The following is a 17,871-nucleotide window of genomic DNA, read 5'->3' on the forward strand; positions in this document are numbered from 1 at the left end:
AATAAGTCAAATTGAACCTCAATTCTTATGAGTTGTTTCAAATATATTTGAGCATATTTTGTGAATATTTCAGCATAAAATTGCATACATGCGCCAACTGTCTTCTCAGTGTAACTCAAGTATGCCGCAGCTGTGCCAGCAGTGCCGAAAGTGCCAGTCATCGGATTGACATTGTTTGCTTGTGAGTAATACCAACTGGTGGAAACTGACGATTTAAAATTGGCTCACTACTTGATTAGCCTATTGGTCCAAAGCAAATCGATTAACGTACCCCAATCTAGTCAAAATTCTAGTACTACACTATGTTTGTTTTGATTCGCTAAGAAAGTTTGACAGATAAAATGAGGGGTTCGTGGATTTTCCTATGTTTCGAGAGGCGCATCGATTAGCTTGGGACCGAAGAGAGTACCAGCACGTTTATTTGGGGCCTTCTGGTCTTAGAGTTACCTCTTCGGTACTATCCTTTCACTCCACCGAGAAATCTCATAAGAAACTGTCAATATTGTCTAGAAGAGACGATTTTTCAACGGTGCCGTTAACGCCAATTGCTAAGGCTGGCTGCTTTAGTGGTTTCACCGAGGTGTCAGCAGGTGGATGCACTCAAAACGTGGTTGCAAAAACTATTTCCGATGAAGTTGTGTTCGTCGATGTTGCTACTCTCACCACCAAGTCGTCGTCGCTTACGTTTTAAGCGACCGTCACTACCAGTACCACCGGAACGGCCATGTGTCCAGTCATCGAAAGCCACCATCCAGCAGTCACGGCAAAATAAAAGCCAACTATAACTACTAGTTCGGAAAAACTCAAAAACTAAAATCTCATGCATGAGTTTATGCGCCTATGAGTTTTGCCTTGCAAAATTCAACGTCGCAAAAATCACTGATGAGTTTTCAGGTTAACAAATTCATTGCTTTATATTTTGGCGTTATTCATTGTTATTACTATTGTTTGTGCATCAGGGGTTGGAAAACTAACACAACATGCATAGACATGATATCAATTGACGTTTGAGTGGTTTTTATGAGTTTAAAGCTGGAATGATTTTCCGGCGTTGTGAGTGTGAGTGCGTGAATATCCATGAGAATCTCAAGCGTGAATTTTGTTTGCCGCATTCGCACGCGAGTTTATTCTCGCAGGAAGGCTCAACGAATGAGATTTGAGAATGATTTTCCGAACACTGAAACTAGAGAGGGTCTAGTATAAGAGAGGAGCGGATTCAAAACAAACTGCCTTGGCAACCTATGCCTAGGCGATTTCTAGCAAAACTGCCAATGCAATCAAGATAGGCGCTGCTCTGGCTTTGACAGTTCGTTTGGCTCGAAACCAGCCCGTCCGCTCGTCTCTTATACTAGACCCCCTCTAACTAAAACTACACACTTAGATTTTTTGCCGAGATGGCATCACCAAGCAGCTCGGCAATCTATTTTGCTGAATCTCAGTGAAAAATTTGGCGAGATTCAGTTAACAAATAAGAATTTTGCCGAGATCTCGGCTAACAAACATAAATTTTGATGAGATCTCAGTAAAAATAAATGCCGAGCCTGTGGTGCCAATCTCGGCAAAAAATCTAAGTGTGTATTTCGACAATTTTGAACTGTTAAAACCGAAACAACGCAGCATAGATCAGTAGTGGATGGAATTAGATCTGTCAAAATGAGTTTGACAACGTTTTGTTGTGTATTTTCCTCGGATTTTCACTAACACGCTCTCTCAAATCGCACCAATACAACCAGACGTGAAAATCTTAATCGAAACATTTTTTTTAATATCTTTGAACAACAACCCCGTGATGGTTTGCTTGTTAAAACCGAGAGGATAAATACAGATACCGCGGGAACACCGGGATGAATTTGAAAAGGTCGTTGTTGCAGTTTTCTACACGGATAGACGATGAAATGGCCAGTGTATTATCAGCTCGGTTTCACGACGAATAGCTCCGATCATCCTGGTCCTAGTAACTCGCATGTTCAAACATTTTTTTCCTCTGTTCGGGACCTAACATCACTGCGACCAGTAATTTGATCTATTGTAGTATATCCCGTGTCCTTAGTTTAGTGCATGTCGTATTGCTCCATCACTATTGAGAAATGATGAAGTATTCGATTTTTTTACAGTTGTCTTTCCCGCATTTATTGCAAGAATCCGACTCTAATTGAAAGGTCCCGCTATTTATATCCTTCGGAGTATTGAAACACCCTCCAAAGGGGCGCCCCTTTGTCAGTCAAAATTGGAATCCTTAGCAACAAAATTAAGGAATGACACCGATAATGACCATGCATCAGAACCCTAGTCTTAACCACTTCAATCTAGGGAACAACGAATAAAAGATTAGGAATCACATAGATGAAGACAACCAACTCATTTTTTTTTTCCTTGTTTTAAGATCATCCTCGGTAGACAAAGACGAGTTTTGTCACTATTAACGGCTACTGATGGTGTACTGCTTCCGACAGGCATTAGCGAAGGCATTAGGATGTGCACTGCTGGGGATTCCAACTCGGTTTTACGGAATGTGTGGCGGTTCTTGGTCGAAAATTCGTGGTTGTGGTTAAATTAGAGATAAAACAGTGTTGCCAGTAGCTTCAAAGATCTTCACAATTTCTATCCATGGGTGCCAAACAGTGCCAATGAGTGTGCCCAGGTGCCAGGAGTGCACAACTGTGCTTTTGAAACACTGTGCGGAGTGACCATCCCCTTGCAATGATTTCGAGATATCGACCCAGCATTCTCAAGATGTCGACCTATATATATACGCGAAATTTATAAGCATACTAGTGTCACCTACGCCTGTGGTGTAGTGGTAAGCGCCTCTCACCCCAGCAGCCCTGGGTTCAATCCCAGTCGGTGCCGCCGGGATGTTCTGAGGCATAACATCTCTGATCACGCCTTCCTAAGGGAAGTAAAGCCGTTGGTCCCCGGTTCATGAGTTGATGGGTCGATAGGTACGGTCCGGGTGTGGGAGCTGTGCCTTCCTGGCATTCGGCATTGTGAAAAAAAAGGACTGCGACCACTTTCCATCACCAATCACTCGCGACACCACGGCCTCAGTTCATCAGTACACACTGTACACAGTCTAGAAGACGCAGTAACAGACCAACACCAAAATCAGAACCGACAACTCCAGCGACCGAAAATAAAATGGCCCCGGCACACTTGGATTCATAAAAACTAATCGCACATATCTGCCAAAAAACAGCTTTGATGTTAATTTTTAAGCATTTTCGGGATTCCCGGGAAATCCCTTTTTTGATTCCCTATTTCTGGTTAGTTGATTCCCGGGAAATTTTAAACCCCTAATGCGAACAACTATACGGCCAACTCCAATAACTCAGCGAATGAATTCAACTGACTCAGAGCATTTTCTTTCCATACGAAATTTACTCATATTTGAACCCGGAGACGAACCAGCGTTCGGCTGAAAGTCTCCTTAATAAAGATAACTAACTAACTGATATTTCTATTTCCAAATATGAGTAAATTTCTTAAGGAAAGAAAATGCTCTGAGTCAATTGAATTCAGTCGCTGAGTTATTGGAGATGGCCGTGTAGAGAGAGCGAGCGACAATCGAATTATCTAAGGTTCTCCGAGTAAACATGCTGCATCCACATCAATTTCTCTCCATAATGTTTGAAGGAATACCACAGAGCCTTACCGCACACTACTAAAAGGTATGCAACTAAGTATGTAAATAAGTGAAAAGTGTCCCGTGTGTTTAAGGGGCCATGCATTAATTATGTCACGCCAAATTAAGAAAAAGTTCACCCCATACTTACGTTACGTTTTTCCTAATCCATTACTTATCACAAAATTTTAAATCCCCCTCCCCCCTTTGAGCGTGACATAGTATATGTATCAACCCTAAGTGTGCGAATCAAAATCATCCGATTAACCGAGCTGACCACACATTCACCATATGATATAATCGCCACTAGCCACCAGCCAACGAGAACGAGCGGTTGTACTTTGCGCATTCTGCGCATTCGAACCTCAATCCTTTATCCAATCACAACGACAACCAACGGTGGTAGACTGCTGCCAGTTGTGGTTAGTCCGTGCCTAAACCGTTCGATTCGAATCAGTATAGTTACAACAGCCGTGGGGACCACAAGAAGACGAACCTTCTCTGGGAATCAGTGATTGTGAATATTTTAAATAAGCATAGAAGACATCCGTAAGCCGGCGGTTGAAGAGTGATGGTTTGAATTTCCATATTTGGACTTATTATAGCATTGAGCTAGTGACGTGAAGTGGTGCTAAGCTGAAATAAATTGGACTTTGGATTGAAAATAGCAGAAGTAAGTCAATCCGGTGTACTTAATTAAATTGTGTGTTGAAGAGGTGAGGAAATTTAAAAAGTTTTTACCCATAGCTTCAAATCGGAACTTTTACGTGAAAGTCGAATTAAGTGGATTCTGGACAGTTATCAGATTGAAGTGTCAATTATTAAAAAAAAATGATTCATCTATTTATACCAACAATAAACGACACCCGCTTATCAGCGCAAAACCGGTTTTGTCTTAGACAAAGTGGCGGCTGATAACACCCGGTAACGATACCGGAACACTTATGTATACTATGTGTACTATGTATACTAGAACGTAGAAAGATCGTTGTCTGCTTGCTTTTCGCTTTCCTTTACTCACTGTTCTTAGCCGTGGTTTGCGGTGACTTTACCAACAGTCGCGTGATGATGCGCGAATCAAAAAAGTATGCCAAGTGCAATTAAATTGCGTCGTTTTTCGATGGGTTTTCCAGTGAGCACTGATAACGATTAGGCGTGGGTGATGAAATAGTATTGCTATAGACTGTGTAGGATCATCCGATTTCGTAATGTTCTCCTTGAAATGCATTTTCATGTAAGTTTTGCATACTGATAGTTAAAAATACAAAGAATGAAGAAGACTTGTGACCATTGGAGGAAAATTGCACATATGCAAGGGGCTGTTCATAAACTACGTAAACAGTTTAGGGGGAGGGTTGGTAATTATCCATGGCCCATACAAATTTTAAAATTCCAAAAGTATGAAATTGCCACACATCGAAGAATCGAAGGACTGATCAGATGTATGCTTCCCCTGGGTTTCATTTTTGTTTTCTCCTTTTTATTGGTCGACTTCGATCAAAACGATGACGTTGAATCATCATTCAGAACGTGGATCGTACGACGAAGTAGACGCAGAGGACAAAGATCAGCCGCAAGTGAAAGCGACAGTATGTTTCACCTCACTCCTCGGGTGCAGGTACTGACTGGATACAAACATGATGCAATACCTACTTGATGGCAAAATGGGCGATAGGACGAGATAAAGTGGAATTGGAATTGAGTTGTGCTGTGTTGCAGCTATAGATTCTTTCACCAAGCGTTGCTATGCAAAAAAATTAGTGTGATCAGAAATTTTACTAATGTGTGAGCGCGCGGCGAAAATGCGCGCAAATGACATGTGGAGGCTCTTGGTCAGAACAACCGAACAGAACATTTTACGAGTTGATTGATTGATTACGATTAATATGAGTCTACGGGATTTGGATTTTCAAGTCAAAATTCTGGATTCCTTGGTGTTCTCAACTGTGTACATCTGCATTACCGATTGATCAAAATATGATAACTTGCATAATATATAAAACAGCAAAAGGGTTTATCTTCCATTTAACCCTTTTGCTGTTTTATTTAGCATTCCGCTAACAACCCAATTTCATTACTTCATTGCATAATATAGTTTCCGCTTGACGAGAGCCAGCTGACACGAGCTTACCAGATCTTCACAGAATTGAGAACAAAATGAGGGACAAGATGCTGTATCACTATTATTAGTAGCGATCGGCATCGTTTGACTAATAGCAATATCCCAGCACGGCATTACACTTCGAATAAAGTGCACTGCCTTACTGGTAGTTGTTCTCCAAATGTCATACACACTAGACTGATGCAAAATTTGAAATTTTCGCTCCACAGGGCTTAAACGGTTCCAAATTGGGTCCTGCTTAGCCTCTCAAAATTTGAACTACTTTAGTAAGAAACTGACTTGGCACAAACCATTTCAAGTTTATATGGGAATTACTATGGGAAAACTTATGTTTTTGTTCATATCTATCTATCAATTCACCACATCACTATGCTTTTGAAAATTACAGCAATAATTGCAGCAAATTTTCTTAGCTACAACTTTGTTGAAAACCACTTTTCAATCAAATGTAAGGAACAAAAGTTATGAATGATTCAAGTCACTGAAGTCTTATGATTATGCTCATTCAACTGTTCAGCAGGCAACATTGGTGTTTCTGGTGCGAAGAATAGAGCACAAATATCATGGCTACTATGTTACACTGCAGAATACAGTGTTGCTCACAACACAGTTGCTTAAACTTGGCATAAGATTATCAATCTCTTAAACAATTAATAACAATTTAATTTGACGTTTGGCTGAAAAATAATATTCCGCAAAGTTGTAGTTTAGAAAATTTCCCGTAAGAATACTTATAGAAATTTTCAAAAAAGCAATATGGAAAATGGGTAGAAGACAATGAACAAAAAGTTTGGTTTTCCCATAGTAATTTCCATACAAACTTCGAATAGTTTGTGCCAAGTCAGTTTCTTACCGAATGAGTTTAAATTTTGGAAGGCTTATCAGGACCTGATTTGAAACCGTTTGAGCATAGTGGAGCGAAAATTTCAAATTTTGCCTCAGTCTAATACACACTCATCCAGGATTTAGGAGTTCGGTAATTTTGCAATGAAAAGATATCAAGTAAACTAGAAGATTAAGTGTATTTTTCAACCGATTCGAGTATGAATGGCATTAAATCTGGTTTTGAAAGTTGGTGCACCGGTAAAAAGTGAGGCTACGGGACGTCACTGCTGAAACGTCAGTTCCGACAATCGGTATTTAATAACTGAATATCAGTTAAGTTGCCAAACGAATACTGTGTACTGCAAGTATTTTTACGGATTAAACGGTAAAGTAGTATGTTTACTGAACTGTACTAATTTTCAGTACAAAGGATTACCGAATAAACAGTTTTATATAGTATTTACCGAATCCTCATCAATGTTGATGTGCATATAACTGATCATGAACAGTACCATTTGAGTGACACAATGCTTGGATAGTTTGGACAAAACAAATTTCTGCCACGTAATTATGTACAGTTAACTGTAACTTTTACATAGGAAACTGATCGAACTCAGGTAAGTAGCTAATGTATAGATGATGTTCTGTATTATCATTAGTTTTTGTTCATATAGACGATGATACCGTATGCAGTTAAAAGTATTGTAGAATTTCGAAACAACATTATTGATCATGTTCCATATTGAAAGCATTTGATGAATTTTATGCTGCACCAATCATAATCATTATATTCAATCAACATTATTTAGATCATATGTACTGAGCTCATTGGTAAATTCTCCCGAGAATGGTGTTATATGCATAACTGAACATATAGTATTCTTTAACGTTTCATTTCCATTTTGCTGCTACTGGAAGTTCGGTATTCAAAATTGCAACTGATCTATTACTGGGTGGTCCGCTTTTCAAAAACCCAGTCAAATTTAATGACTTCGGTAATCTAAAATGAGTGTAAAACTGGGTAACAAGGTACAAGAATGAACAAAATGACTGTCTAGTCAGTTAAACTACAGCAAAATAATCAAAAAATACTGGACTTTCCAGTTAACATTGCTGAATGCAACTCGAACCATTTACTGAATGTACAGTTATTTTTGACAGATTGACTTTACGGACAGTTCGGTAATGCACATTATTGCTGTGATGATTACTGTGCGATCCGCAATTCAAAAACCCTGTAAAATTTTACTGACTCCAGTAATCTAAAGTTAGTTCTATCAGCCCCTTGTTGAAGAACTTTTATTGGAAATTTCCGGACAGTGGCATAGCGAATGATAACGGTTCGGACAATGACCTGTTATAAGACCCGTATACAGGGTGATTGGTAATTTATGTTACACCCGCAAAGAGGTGAAAGTAGACCACATTTGCAGCAAAAAATTAGCAAGGTAGATCGAAAAATAATTCCTTACCGAGTTATTGATCTATTTATTTCACATTAACGAGCAACACTACCACTTTTTGCTCGGGCACTCGAGAATATTACCAAAGCCCACCAGGGAGTAAGCATTGCTTGGCTACTATGATCAATCTTTGTTCACTAACCACTCTATTCAATAGGCGCCACAGACTTACTTTTGAATGGATTTGATCAGGTTCTAACCGTTTAAAGCCTGGTACGCAGCTGATAAGTAATGACGATTTTACGTGCTACAAGATGCCAAAGAATTTACTTTTTCTTAGCATTTCTTGACCCAGTACGCATTTCAAAAGAAATCGGTGGCGCATCCTGAATGCAATTTCACTTTCCTTGTGGAATAATGGTCTGATCAATTGGGTTGTTTAGGGGTATTGAGATAAATACATATTCGTTATTTGCATTAAAAATGGAACTGAAATCCAAAATTTCATCAATTTTGGTAAACTGGAACTATTTTAAATAAGTACGATTACATTAGAAAAAATCACCATTTTAGCGCCCCTTGGTGGGACTTTGTATGGAAGTGAGCTGTCAACGAATAGATTTAGTGTAAACGATCAAAAATTTAAATCTTGATTTAAAAATCGAGATTAATGTCTACATCTATCTATCTATCTATATATATAAAAATGAATTTCTGTCTGTCTGTCTGTCTGTCTGTCTGTCTGACCCTTATAGATTCGGAAACTACTGAACCGATTGGCGTGAAAATTTGTATACAGGGGTTTTTGGGGCCGTGGAAGGTTCTTATGATGATTCGAGACCACTCCCCCTTCTGTAAGGGGGGGGGGCTTCCATACAAATGAAACAGAAATTTCTGCATAGCTCGAGAACTAATCAAGCAAATGGAACCAAATTAGACATGTGGGGGCGAGTGTGGGAGTATAAGGAGATAATCATAGGGGAGGGAGGGCTACGTACAATATAGCATTTTTTTTAAATCGGCGCATAAACTCAAGCTAATATTAAATCCCGAGCAAGATCGGGCACACTCAGCTAGTGATCGATAAAAATATGGTTGTGCTCAAAAAGCGAAGCTCTATCAGATGATCTATAAAAATCGGTATATTTTTCGAAGTTAAACAACCCGATTATTCCGTTAGTTAATTATAAAGTTTGTTGTAAAAATGATGTTTTGGATGCATTTTAACAACATAAAACTGATAATTGTAGATTTTAAAATTAGACGGCACCCCCCTATGATCTCAAAATTTAGCAAAAGACGCTTCCCTATAGCTGTCAAACTTACTTTTGGGAATATTCCTCAAAAATTACTTTTCCGTTTTCTTTTCAGCTGCGTACCAGGCTTAATGTTTGAACAACATTTTTGATTGCTTATGAAAGCACAATGAGACACTTTGAATCAGTAGAAAATTCATTGCTCAATAATTCGGCAAGGAATGATTTTTCGACCTACCTTGCTATACATTTTTTTGCTGCAAATATGGTTTACTTTAACATCCTTTAACACGAATTACCAGTCACGCTGTACATGCTAAAATCTTTCTTAGAATGTTCCAGGATTTTGTGGGTCACAGAAATGTTTGAATTAATGAGTCGCTTCGACTGCCTAGCAATGGAAGTGTTCTCCTCCACTTTTGATGATTCCCACGCACAAAAGGGCTCCGGCCCTATGAACTTATGAGAAGATCCTAGTCTTGCTAGTGCATCAGCTCTTTCATTTCCGTCAATTCCGCAATGACCAGGAACCCAATGTAAGTTGACTTGATTATGACAAGACAATTTTTGAAGTAATTGAACACACTTCCAGACAAGTTTGTATGTACATTAGACCTGTTCATTTTAACAGAAATGTTCGGAATGCACCGGGTCAACCGTGATTACTGTTCGTCATGTTAATTTGAACTTCTGTGCAAATTTTCAGCAAAATCGGTGATGATTTAGAGGTACTTCAAGTTAATTTTATGTTTTTAAGGAAATTTACGGCTTATAATATTTGTATCTCAAGACTGAAACAACGAAAACTGCTGTAACAACTTTCTTAGCAGAGCTTAATGTGTTATCTACCAACTTTGTGACCAAAGGTTGACTATTCAAAATGATTTTATTGAAGTTTGACCTAGTTTCATGCTCGAAGATATCTTAAAAAGTGAAGAATTTTAAAGTATTTGTTCTACGAATTTTCCACCCATATGACACAAAAATGTGTAGTCTACGGCATAATGTGAAAATTGCATATAGAGAGTAGGATAGCGAGCTAGGACAACTTTTAAGGAAGGTCTAATGTACATGTATGTACATGTATGACATGTACATGATGTACATGCCGCCAACTTTAAAGCATTTAGAGCAGCTTGACTGTCGGACATGATGCCTATATTTGAACTCTTATAGTTTCTACGCAAACATATAATAGAACACTCTAAAATTGCTTGGATTTCAAATTGGAACACAGTTGGCACTCTGCCCATAGGAACCAATATATCTATCCTTGGACCAGTTACTCCTGCTCCCACTTGGTTGTTCAATCTTGAACCATCTGTATAAAAACAATAGATCCTGGACGAAGAACCGGACCACCAAATTGCCATGAATTACGACCAGGGTCAAATATTTGAAAAAGTCGATTGAAATTGTATCTTTTCTCCATCCAGTATTCGTTGTTCCTTACTAGAGAGTTGATACTAACAGTTTCTAGAATCCAAAGATATCCTCTAAGGTCTCCTTCAAAGAGTTTCACTGAGCTTGTTATCCTTAGAGCACACTTTTCGGCTTCTAATTGCATACAAAGCAAAGCATCCAATGTCTTCGATGGTGTACTTCTCATTGCACCTGTGCACCATAAGTAATCCTGGGTTTCACAATTGCCGAGTAAATCCAATAGATTATTTTCGCTTTCAAGTGTTCACTCGGCTGTCGACAGAAGCAGACCACTCTCAATGTGTGTCACGCGATCGTCTGTTTACTCGGCAGCAACCATTGTGTGGTCCTCCTCATTGTTCTTCATCAGCAGTTCTTTCAGTCGATGCGTCGTCGACTTTGGAAAGCAACCGTTTCGTGATGAATGTATGAGTGCTGACCACGTTTTGCGTCCATTACTGCAATGGAATCACTCTGAACCTCGTTGGCGTAGCTGCCATTCAAGTAAACCACTGGAAGCGGCTCCCGTTCTGGTAGAGGAGGCTTATTGGATAGCGGAAGATATAATGTTTATTGTGTTGTACCTTTTGTTTCGTATAGTGAACAACACGGATAGAAATCTCCTTATACCTTTTGGCAAATTTCTATTGCTGAATATTTATAAAATGTATAAGTCAACTAATAAGCAGACACCTTGCAAAAAGTTAATGAAGATCATGTGTCAAATTAAATGTATAAGCGGTCACACATACCTTTTATGCATTCTTATAGGACCTATGTGGTTTGTCTAATGAAATGTACAAGCAACCGGTGGAAACTAACGATTTTAAATTGGCTCACTACTTGACTAGCCTATTCGTCCCAAGCAAATCGACAAACGTACCCCATTCTAGTTGAAATTCTATTACTACACTATGTTTGTTTTGATTTGCTATGAAATTTTGACAGATAAAATTAGGGGTTCATGGATTTTCCTATGTTTCGAGGGGTGCATCCATTAGCTTGGGACCGAAGAGAGTACCAGAGCTGAGCCAAAAAGTTGGGCACGTTTCTTCAGGGCCTTCTAGTCTTAGAGTTACCTCTATGGTATAAGGCTGATGGCAAAAATGTATAAGTGAAACACATGAATTAAATAATTGATTTTCGTTTCGTGAAGAATCATCGGCTCTGTACAGTTAATTCTAATGAGCCTTATCAAATAAATAAATTAATAAAAAAAAAACTTTTTATAGGCCTTTTTAATGCACCACCAACGTAGAGTGCGCCACGCGAGTTCGAGAAGAAACGTCAACCAAACCGTTTGTTTACATCAGAATAACTATGTTTCACAACGCAAATTAAAGCATTTTTCATTTAACATCTTGCCAATTTCCATCGGCAATTGTCTTGTTGTACGATTTTCTACAGATCTGAACTGATTTGTACCTTAACTATTTACACACAAGAAATCCCGAGGGGGGCGACTCTATCTACGCTGCAGGAAAGATTGCGTTGTGCTGTGGCTCGCACGCTGAGTAGATAGAAAGAAGATTGATGACGATTCTGAAGATTTCCTGCAAAAAGGTGATACGCGATGCAAGTAGATGCGAGAAATGCAAGAAGATTTTTCGAAGATTGATTCGCTAGTGTGAGATTTTTTGAGCATCTAAAATTGAGATTTAGATGTGTCGCCCCCCTCGAGAAATCCGGAAGATCATAACCACTAAGGCACTTTTCAAATTTTCCATTTTTCTTAACAAAAATATTCCTGAACAGTAGCAGGATCTTTGCAAAAACGTTACAGAATTAAATTTTTCAACTGTAGAGTAAGTTTTGGAGCATCTCAGATGAATCAATTTATCAGGAAAATTAAAAAAGTGTCCCGCTTCCTACACGGTAACCGCAAAATACCCAATAATGACTACAAAGTAAGAACTTTCAAGGGAAACTGGGACTACCCATTAAATGAGTAAACATTTTCCCATTTATGAGTAATTAGAACTACAAAAACAAGTAGTATGTATTCATTTTTGAGTAAAAAATACTCATAAATAGGTAATATTTTTACTACTATAATGGGTAGTCCCAGTCTCCCTCGAAAATGCTTACTTTGTAGTCATTATTGAGTATTTTGCGGTTACCGTGTATGTCTCAAGGCTAAAATTTCTGCTCACAACACTATTTTTAACCTTCTCCTATTCACCACCAGAGGTCGAATCGATCGTCTAGTTTCTATTAAAAAGATCTATATCTATACATGCTTTTTGCAAGGGGGGGAGGTGGCTGTCAAATACAAACAATCGTCGCCTACCTCGCATAACTGGTTCCAAACGTAAACAAGTCATAACAAACCTACAGCGTTTGTTTACGTTTGGAACCAGTTTCATACAAGAATGATCAGTAGGCTGATTTGACAGCACGTCCCCCCAGGCTTTTTGCGGTTAGAAAATGAGAATGAGAACTGTCAGAGGTTTTCTTTTTTTGTCAAGCCACAAGTTATTTATGAATATATATTTTTATCTTTTTTAAGCCTTTATAATAAAAATGGCACAATCACTTTTCAAAGGACGTTTTTAAAGGATTACATAAAAAATATCCACAAAGATATCATCACAGATTTTCCGGACAAAAACTAAGGTGAAAAGATTTTTTTGGACAAAAACACAGATTTCCTTTTCGTAACCCTGTCTACACTCATTTCGCATTATCTTAACAATAAGGCTGTCCACGAGACAGCTCCGATCAGCTGACTTTTTTGCTTACTTTTGACCGATCACAGTAGAACCAACAATCAATACGAAACTAACGATTTTAAATTGGCTCACTACTTGACCAGCCTATAGAATGGTAGAACCATAGAGGTAGCTCTAAGACCAGAATGTCCCGAAGAAACGTGCTCAACTTTTTGGCTCAGCTCGGGTACTCTCTTCGGTCCCAAGCTAATCGATTCACCCCTCGAAACATAGGAAAATCCACTAACCCCTCATTTTATCTGTCAAACTTTCATAGAGAATCAAAACAAGCATAGTGCAGTACTAGAATTTCAACTAGAATGGGGTCCGTTAATCGATTTGCTTGGGACCAATAGGCTAGACAAGTAGAGAGCAAATTTCAAATCGATAGTTTCGTATTGATTGTTGGTAGAACTGGCAGTTTATTCTCATGTGAATTTCTGCTTTGTTTATATTTACATTCAGCACCATTAACACCAGATCACTCGAACACTCTAGATTTCTAGCTGTCAGTTCCACTGAGAAACATTTCTTGGATCACGTTATTGACAATTCGCCTTTTCGTTCACGGTAAAATCCGTAAAATCCCATAAGGAAACATCAGTCTGGCCGTGAAACATGGTGAACATTTCCTTACCGTTTCACTCCTATGAAAATCCCATAAGATTATGTCAATCTTTCCGTGAATAGACGGTGGCTTGCTCGTACCATGGTGTAATGAAGAGATAAGACAAAGTCCACTAGATTTCATGCACACATTGTCAGATGCTTATGAGATTTTACCGTAGGGGTAAAGGGTTGCAGAGTCGCCGTCAACATCAATGCTTACCCAACAAACAATTCAGAGTCACAAATAAGCATATATATTGGATAAATGCTGTATAACAATGTACAATGCTGAATAAAACGAGTTGTCGAATTATGTGCTGAAAAGGCTCATTGAGATTGATAGATGCACATTTATTCCACTGTTTGCTCTGATCTGATTAATTGACTTATTGAGAGCTGTAAAAGCGTTAAATGTCTTCCCAATTCAACGCCAGAAGTTTGATCTAATAACAAACTGAATAAGTGTAATTTGTACATACATTGACACTTTAATTAGACTGTTTTCAATTGATTTAATAACATGCTTTATTAGACGTTTAGGTTCATTGATTTACAGTTTTCATTGCATTGCTTTACAGTTTTGCTGAATAAAGGTGAATACAGTCACTATAATAGATCTTATACCACTATGCGTCCATGTTGAAATCACATGATTTGTAAATGCTTTATAAACAACGTATTAGATCCATTATTCGACAACACTGGTTCAGTCTAACAACAAGACGAAATCAGTAGAGTAGTGGTTACCATTTTCGCTTTCCAAGTAGAAGGTCGTGAGTTCAATCCCAAGCTCAACCCTTTTTTAGTTGTGTTCTACGTCTAATTAATTTAAATAGTAATCATCGGTCACTTGACTCAGGACAATGAATGCATTGATCTAGTTTAAATATAACCGAGCATCCTTTCTTTCGACTTGAAGAGGTGAAGAGGTAACATTGGTCTAATTTAAAACAACGCTGAATGAATTAATCATTCCCACAGGGTCTTGAAGGAGCTAGAGTTGCGATCGAGAGTGCTGATAGGTATTTACTTACAAGCAAGCTTTTATTGGTTATCGAGTTGCCCATTTGATAATTGCTAGGATAGATCAGATGACAAGGCAAGCGGCTGGTGATCGGTTCGAATCCCATGCAACGACATGTATAAGTATTTAATAAATTTTCTAATATCGTCACGCGTGCCACGTCAGAAATAATGAAAATATAATCACCCTTCCCTGTCCCCGTCTCTTATTTTCAGGTTAATTTTCCCACAGTTGAATAATCGTTAATAAAAGTAGTTAATTAAACGTTACTTCACATGAGATGACAATCAAGCGTATACAGTGCATCACTGTTTTAAGAAAGCAGTGATGCCTAATAAACGCTGAATAATCAAAAAAAAATATCGTATAAACTCTGTTACAACTAGGGTTACCATATGGTATCCTAAAGGAGGACATGTCCTCCTTTTTCAATAATTTTTCTACGTCCTCCTTTTGCCCAAAAATGTCCTCCTTTTTAATCCTTGCATATTTCCAGTAACATATTAATAAAATTGTTTTAAAAAAGCGTTGTTTGCAGAGCTTATTTGTTTAATTATGTCGCAACTTTATCTTATCTAGCAAATGCCATTCGATGGTGGGACTAGGAGTATACTACAGCTGTCAACTCCCCACATTTAGGCTGCGGTCAAGATTGCTGTCCATATCGTGAATTTAATCTAAATTTGACAGATGGAAACTTTTTAAATAAACCTGCATATTTCAGACCAACCAGGAATCAATTTTGACAGTCAATTTCTCGAAAATCGGACGATCAACAACAGAGGGATTTTCGAACATTCTATATTATCTTCGAAGAGTAAATGAAAAATCATTAATTTTTTCTGTATTTTTACTTCAATTTGACATTTTGAAAATAAATTATAATGTTCGAAAAACTCTCTGGTATATTCACCAGGTTGCTTAGATGTTCCATGTTGGTTTCAATCGCGATGACATGTATCCTGATTTTTGTACATGATAAAGGCTGGGATGGTTTTAAGGCTATAAAGCTGCAGTTTTCATGCAAATCAGCTAGACGAGAGCATTTCCAAGTATCAAACATGAATTATGAAGGCTATTTTGATGCATTTTTCAGAAGTAAAACGAGAAAATGAATTAAATTGATATCTACCACAAGTTATGAACAATCTCAATTGAACCTTCGCAAATCATGAATTTTGTGATAGCGCACAAACGTTTGATAAAAACTCATTGTCCTCCTTTAATGTTAAGAAAAGGAATCATTGTCCTCCTTAATCTCCAAACCTCAAATGAAATGTCCTCCTTTTCAAGTTTTTAATATGGTAAGCCTAGTTACAACCCATATAAGTCGAATAAAAGCTTCTTGATATACCTTATACAGCACCAAGTAGTTCAATGTTGTGGATGAATAAATTCTCCAGATTTGTGTGAACAAAGCCTGAACAGAAGTTATTATTAAAAATAGTACAAGTACTATTAAGCATGCAGTTGAATAAAATGGCCAAGAAGTCGTTTCTTCACTAGACGATTGTTTGTTGGGTAGTGAGCATGCAACCTTTTCTTTCACAATAGCCAATGTCGGAAACGTAAACAATTACTTTCTCGGAGAATTTCTCGAGAATGAAAACACACTCAAGTAAACCACTACGATGATTGTGTAGAGCGAGAGTCCTCCTATGCGATAAAATTGGTGGCTTACATTGATTGACTGTGAACTACGAGAAATTTACGAAAGAAGCCATGGTTTACGTTTTCGACATTGGTCCTTATGAACGCTGAGTGTCGATATCACGAACATTTTGTTTTGATAGATCGATGTCCAACTACACACGGCGAATGAGAACGACCCAAATTTGAGTTTAGTTCACTCATAATCGCCAAAAGTGCAGGAGCGATGAGTAAAATTTGTCTCATGGTTTCATGTGGAAAACCTAAAAAATCTGCCGGAAAATGAGGAAATTGACGAAAATTTTATTCAGTCTCGGAGTAGTACCAATAGACTGAGTGAATCCAATCTTAACTTTTCTCAAATTCGGGAATTTTTCCCTGGAAAATCGCCAAATGTCCAACAAAATAATTAATAATTTCAGGCAAAAACCATTGCAATCCATTCGGTTCCTGAGATATTTTTCGTAAAAACGACATTGGATGTTGATACATTTTTATATTAAGTCTCTATAATAGTTTGTATAAGACCATCTAAATATCAATTCAATGAGCCAATTCAGGCACCAAAGTCTACCTCTTAAAATCTCACTAAAACAAATAGTTTTCGATTTTTAGTTCATCCAATAATTATGTACTCCAAATTATATGCTATGCGAGCAAAGTTGATCTTCCATTCATTAGATTCATCCATTTGTGAACGTTTCTGCAACGCTAAGTGACATCCAAGTTGATGAAAACCTATACTCGATCAGATCGGAAATGGCCGTAAACCGAATCGAATAATCATAGCATAATAATGCAGAAAAAATGCCCTACAGCTACGTACCTACCTGCGGCGATCCAAATCACATCAATCCCAAAACGACCGGTTTTTTGCTCCTCGACGGCATGAGTCACAGCACACCAGCGAGCCTCTCCGAACGTGCAGGCATAGGCATTTCTCGTCAGGCTCACGCGAACGAGCCCATTACCTTCCAATGTGCCTGGGCTGCACTATAGCAGTTGCCGCTAGTTCGTTGTTGATAATCACGATGTGATGCGATGTATCATATTGTAAATATTTTCTTTGTTTTTTGCTCCTGCCTATGCGCTTTGTTGTGCATGAATGTACACATATTACCCGCTTGAGACGACGTTCGCGATGATCAACAGGTGTGTTTTCATATATATATAATTCTACGTTGGAGTAGTTTTCCACAAAAAATGGTTTTCCACCGGCCCGCGGAT

At 38.2% G+C, this 17,871-nt stretch overlaps 1 protein-coding gene across 2 annotated transcripts in view; it reads left to right on the forward strand.

Moving 5' to 3' along the window:
- The window catches only part of Dark (Death-associated APAF1-related killer), an 85,844-nt gene that overhangs the window by 61,843 nt on the left and 6,130 nt on the right, over positions 1 to 17,871 (forward strand). Inside the window, exon 1 of one of the 2 annotated variants that reach the window (XM_065225953.1) lies at positions 4,060 to 4,295. The exons of the other annotated variant lie outside the window; for it this stretch is intronic. The gene's annotated coding sequence lies outside the window, so the exon portion shown is untranslated. Of the gene's footprint in view, positions 1 to 4,059; positions 4,296 to 17,871 lie in introns of those variants that run through there. 2 annotated transcript variants of the gene reach the window in all.

The sequence above is a fragment of the Ochlerotatus camptorhynchus genome, unplaced genomic scaffold (genome assembly GCF_037179485.1).
Source record: "Ochlerotatus camptorhynchus isolate MF236.1 unplaced genomic scaffold, CSIRO-AGI_Acam_v1.1 ptg000242l, whole genome shotgun sequence".
Classification (NCBI taxonomy): Eukaryota; Metazoa; Arthropoda; class Insecta; order Diptera; family Culicidae; genus Ochlerotatus; species Ochlerotatus camptorhynchus.